The sequence below is a fragment of the Salvia hispanica genome, chromosome 3 (genome assembly GCF_023119035.1).
Source record: "Salvia hispanica cultivar TCC Black 2014 chromosome 3, UniMelb_Shisp_WGS_1.0, whole genome shotgun sequence".
Lineage (NCBI taxonomy): Eukaryota > Viridiplantae > Streptophyta > Magnoliopsida > Lamiales > Lamiaceae > Salvia > Salvia hispanica.
In genome coordinates, this window is record NC_062967.1 from 23,276,875 (window position 1) to 23,283,491 (window position 6,617).

Genomic DNA, 6,617 nt, shown 5'->3' on the forward strand with positions numbered 1-6,617 from the left:
GACGGAGGGAGTATTTGACATGAATTGTACATGTAGTTGACATTATATTGTGTAGTTAACATGAATTGTATATGTAGTCGACATGGATTGTACACATAATTGACATTATATGTGTGTAGTTGACATGAATTGTATATGTAGTTGAAAAATAAAAATAAAAAAAATTTAAAAAAATAAAAAATAATTTTAAATTTTTTTTAAAAAATTAATAAAAAATTAAAATTAAAAATTAATAAAAAATTATTGAATAAAATTTACTATGATATTACCATTCTGCTCTTTCATAATTAATTAATCTAAAGATATTTTCCATGTGGAAAAATCTAGAGTAGCTGATATTACATCTCATTTCTCAATTAGCATAAAAAATCTCAATTAATCACAATCCTATACATATTTATAATTTTTAAGTCTAATTGATCGATCGAATATCTAGTCGTTTATTTTTCCCAATTGATCTAATGAGTCCCCAACTAATCAGTTTGAACCAATCAATTTTATTTCTAATTGACTTTTCAATTTAAGTAACCATATCTCCAGTCAATTGATTGAATCTTCAATTGTTTTTCCCACTAATGGCCTAAACCAGCAAGTTCTGGTAATAACTTATAATAATAGATTATCAATTTATAAAAATCATAATATTACAATATGTAAAACTATGATATTTCATAGAATTAATTATAATAACATCATACAGGGGTCGGTATAGTATATGCAACATTAATAATTAATAACTGTATACAACATTAATACAAATACATATTATTAATATTAATTAAGATATTACACCATATTATACTATATTGATTCATAAGAACCCATAATAATAACTTTATACCCCATAATATATTATGGTACTTGATATTAATGCGTATAATAAAATATATACTCCTATATAAATTTATAATTAAATATAGATTATAATTCAATTTTGATCTCTTACATTTGCCTTAAAATTCTTTTTAGTCTCATACATTAAGTTTGTGATCTTTTGGTCCCTAACATATTGTTTTGGTACCTTTTGGTCTCAAACATATTGTTTTGATCCAAAATAACCATTTTCTGTTAAAATTACCAGTCAAAATGCTTGATCAATTTAATATTCAAATTCAATTTCACATCAATTACTTCAAACATATGATTTAGAATTGAGTTAGAATTCAATTCCTTCCAATTCAATTCCACAAAATTCCAATTCCAATTTTGTGTACAAACCGAGTCTAAGAGAATAAAAATATATTTTAACATGTAAAACATTTATAAAACATTATAAAATATTTGTTCACTTACGTGTAACATATGTTGTTAGAATCAACGGTGAGGTTTAGACAAAGTTTGTCATAAAAAATTAATATTTTTTCTTAAATTTTATTAAAACAAGAGAATTTTTAAAGTTAATGTCTCACACAGAGAGGATGGCATGGAGTGTGTGAGGCTTTTTAAGGCCTATCACGCTTGATCAAGAAGTGTTATATTCACTTATGCATGGCTGCACTTTGTTGTTAAAAAAGTCCATCCATCAGTTAATTAACAGCCAATTTTGTAGACGTATTTTTTCAGTTGCAATGTAAAAAAAAAAAAAACAGTAGAATTTAGAAAATACAAGTGATTTGATTAAATAATGATTATCAAAGTATGGCCCTTGTATCACACCAGTTCTAAATTTTGATTTGCTTCAAAATAAATACTGAATTTATAATTTAATTTTATCCGATGTGGCAACCAATATTAATCCTACTCCTAAATTATTTACCAGTTGCAACATCATACAATATAGGGGTGGGTAGCATGGCTGCAAGAATTGAGTGCAATCAATATTTCAAACATTCACAAAATGAAGAGCTGAATGAATATAGGAATACACATTCATGGCTGCAAGAAATGAGTGCAATCAATTTCTGATGCGCTCGGATCATTTCACCTGGCCTTGTAGGAGTCAATGAGGCGGCGGACATGGGCGGAATCCTCTGGCCAGATTGGAGGAGTTGGTGGCGAGGCTGTGGATGATCATACCAGATGGCATGATTTACCTGAGCAATTGATGCAGCAGTACTTTGTTTCTCAACAAACGAGAGAAATTTGATTCGTGATTAATTCAAATGCCAACAAGTTAGATCGTTCATGTTCTATAAACTTATGACTGGACATGACTACTGTATTCTCTTAGCTACTAATTATTACGATTACTAAAACTTTATTAACTAGCAGCTACACAAGGCCTTTTCTTTTAGCCAGTGCTTTAAATGGTTTATAAGTCAATTAAACGGGTTAGGATCCCCTGCTGTGCAAAATGCCACAGCAGGGGATGTTGTGCATATCTACACCATCCATTGCTAAAATAAAAAAAATAATATAAGTGTGTAAAATTAATCAAATGTGGGAATATGCACAACATCCCCTGCCATGGCATTTTGCGTAGGGGGATCCCAACCCCAATTAAACTTGCATCTCGACGAGTTCTTCCCAAGGATGAAATTAACTTTAAATATTAAAAACTATGCATATACAATCTAATTATTTATTTATTAATTTAATAAAAACAGATACAATACGAGGAAGCAGAAAACATTAGACGACATTAATAGGGGAACTACCAAGAGCGTAAAATAACGCCACACTTAATGACGAGGAACATGATGGGTATGTATAATTGACTTCGTCATGACGAAATGAACATTAATAAGGGCTATATTTTCAAAATGTAAATTAAAAATATTTTTTAAAGTAATTTATATGATTAATAAGGAATTTAATATAAATATAGTTATAAAATCGAAATAAATTATAAAAATTTATATAAGAAAAATGTTACTGTAAAAAATTAATTCATTAAGGGCTAAAGCCCCACCCCTTTCTCTATGTGGATCCACCCATGGCACTGGGTACCATGATTGTAAATATGGCAGGAAAAGCATAGTATTCGCAATGGTAAAGACGAGCTAATGGTAGATGATAAGTTATAGTTGCGGTGTAATGCTTCAGAGAAATTCCTCTCAACATTTTTTATGCCCACCGCCGCTCAACCGTCTGCGGCTTTGTGTGGGCACCGATTTTGGCCCAAGACCGCCGACCTCGGCGCCAGAAATAATTTTTTTAATTTATTTTTCACACTCTATCTATACCCATACCCCATTATTTGCCTCTCCCTCTCTTCATTCTTACGCCTATAATTTTTCTTATTTTTTTTTTTTATATTAAGAGTATTTTGTTCTATATATCTTGTCCAAAAATAAAATAGATATAGTTGTAAATGGAGTTTTAATGGTAATTGAAAAAAAGGAAGAGAAAAAAAAGTGGGGGAAGTGTTTAGTAATTTGTGAAGTCCATATTTAGGCATCTCGTGGGATTTGGGGTTCCCAAAAAATTTTGCACATCATCACGGACTTCCCATTCCCAAACCACATCACTAGGACACTTTCCCGCACTAGGGCTTTCCCCTGATTCCCCGTTAAATTCCCTTATTATTTTTGGAAATTTAAAATTTCAACGGCATTTATAGAGTTTTTAAAAAAAAAATAAATTAATTTTTAGTTGATACCGGGGGGACCCGCAAATGGGACGCCCCCCGCGTGGGATTCGACCCATCCGGGGGTCCCAAGGGCGTCCGTGTCCCCCTTTTTCTTCCCACCGGACGTCCCGGGGTTCCCGCGGGCCCCGTTAGATCTCTTAGAATGATGTATAGTGTTAGTATTTGTTTAAAAATTTTCATATTTAGAAGGGGTATTGCTCAATATAAAAAAATTTGTAAATAATATGAACTTTCTCCGGGGTTTTTTTTTCCCCAAATGAAAAATTCATGTTATTTTAATAGATTGAAAAAAAATTTTGGAGGGTTCTCAAAAAAACTATTTTAAAAAATTGAAAAAAGAAATTAAAATTGTTTAGAAATTCAAAAAAATATCATAATATTATTTGTGGGAATTTTTTCATTGTGGCAAACAAACCCGGGGTAAAGTTCGGATATTATTTGCTAATTTTAAAGTTTAAAAAAACTTTTAAAAATTTTAAAAATTGATCCAAAATTTCCCCAGTTAAAAATTTGGGTTTAAATTTTATAGCGACCAAAAAAAGATAAAATGATTTTTTTTTGGGCGGAAGTAGTAATATTTTGTCTTCAGTTTTTCTTTTTGGTTATTCTATTTGACACCAATAATTAAAAAGAAATATAAAAAAAATAATGTGAAATTTAAAGAAATTTTGGGGTGGACTATGAGATAGACTGTACTGTTGAGAAGAATGAGAAAATAGTATTAACTTGACAAGAGAAAAAAAAAGTAGACCGTGAAAAGAACTCCCTTCCCGTAAACCTTTTGGGTTTTTGTCTTTCCCCAAAAATTTGTCAAAAGTCAGTCCAAATCCTTGCCGACTTTTTTCCCTGCGATCCTTCCGGGTTTTACACCTTTTAAATTGATTCCCCAATAACGCCAGAAATAAATGTCTGCAATTAACATTTTATTTAACACATAAAAACAGATTTAACGTTTCCTCGTAAGAAAAAAACATATGGATTTTTGATTAGCTTAAATAATAAATATTATCTAACAATTTATTACTTGTAATATTTACTAAGATGAATTGAGATAAACAAAATCCAATACCCCTTTGTAATTTTTGTTTAGTTGGAAAAATCTTGGTGATAAAAAAAAAATAATAAATTACTAGTAAAAAATTTTTGAATAAATATAGTACAATTTTTTTTAGTTTGTGCACCAAGCCAATTGAAAAAGATTCACGCGGAAAGCCACCCATTGTTTTACTCAGAAAATATGCTTCTTTTTTGTTTTCCCAAATTTCGATGGATTTGAATCAAACTGCTCTCAAAACCGATTTATACCCTTTTTTTAAATATTCTCCATTTTTTTCTTTATATGGTCTTTTTTCGTCTATTCCTTCTACATTAATTACCTAACCTTACAATATTGTAAAATTGGAGCCCAAGGGACTGTATTTTTTTTAAATTTTAATTTAAGATTTTGATAAAGATACTTTTCTACTATAGTCTTTTAATTTGATGATAAAATCTTTCACGATAATTCATTTAAAAAAGAATAGTAGTATTTAATTTGTTTCAATTGGCATGGGCTGAAGGCCGCCATTGCCCAAATTCCCATTTTTGGGGTTTTCCATAATCTTTTTGCACTAGGATTATTAATATTTTTTTTTTATTTTAATTGAGTCCTCGGCCCTTTTTGTTTTATCCGTTGTTTTCTGCTATCGATTAGATCCCAATTCATGTTTTGACACCTGGTCCTTCCAATTTTGGAAAGGTGACTTTTAAATTTTTTGTAAAAATAATAAAAAATTTTAAAATGGGGAAATTTAAAAAGAGAGTGTCTCTCTTTTTACAATTTTTCATTTTATTTTTTTTATTTTTTAAAAAGGACGAAAAATCAATACGTTTAAAAAGGGGAAAAAAATCATAGAACTCAATCTTATCGCCAAAACCAAAAAAATTTAATTTTAGTTGGTTTTTATTTGGATATATGATCATAATTTTAAAATTAAAAATGTGTCCTATTTTCTTTGCAGATAGGCCTACTTGTACATATAATTCTATTAAATTTACAATACTTTTGGGAACCAAAAAGTTGTAAGATATGTCAAGTTAATAACATAAAGTTACTTTAAAAGCATTTTATGTTATATCTTGTGGACACGTACTTTCGCCCCCAAAATCAATTTAAATAATCGTCGCGTAGTAGTTGTATTTGTATTTTTTTCCCTTTTTGGCGTATTCTTAGTCGCGAAAATTTATCCTTATTTTTTAAAAAATTTTTAAAAAATTTATATTTTTCCTTTTTTTTTTTTAAGTAGTGGATGTTTAAAAAATTTTTTTTAAAAACTTTTCTTTTTTATTATAAAATTAATATAAAAAAGTGGGCCCCTATCTTGGCTTTTGGTTGACCTTTTTTTTATTAAATTTTTAAAATTAATATCTGTCAAATGGTGCCCAATTTAAAGGGGGAAGAGTAAAAAATCTTTATTAGTATCATATGTTCACATTTTATTTCATATATTAGTCAGTTCGAAATCATTTAATAAATATTTCAACCCCGAAAAAAAAGGGCCCAAATAATTAATTGAGTCTACAGTTGTAGGCGTAAATATATACAACTATAAAATTCAAAATTTTTTTTTAAGGGGGTTAAATTTTTTATCGGTCTAACAAAAAAATTTTTAGAAAGAGTGCAATACTATTTATGTCCCGCGATATTTAACAATCTTTTTTTTATTTTAATACTTTCCCCCTTACATTTTAACCTTGCAATTTCACGCTATGGGCCCATATGTATAATAAAAATGAAAACTTTTCATACAAGTGAGAGACCAGACCCTTTCTAGTTTCTACTTTCTTGCCCAAGAAAAAAGTCGGTTATATAATTACAATTTGACTGGTCTCAAATTAAGACCACGCGTTTTTTTTGGTTAATACACAAAATATATTAAGAAAACACAAAATCTGACTTTGATTTTCAAAATTACATTACACTACCTCTATTTTTCTTACATAATAAATTGAAATTCCCAAAAATTTTAAGCAGCATTTACTTCCAGGATTCCCCCATATATACATTAAAAATATTTTCTTTTGTATTTATTGGGATAGATTAAAA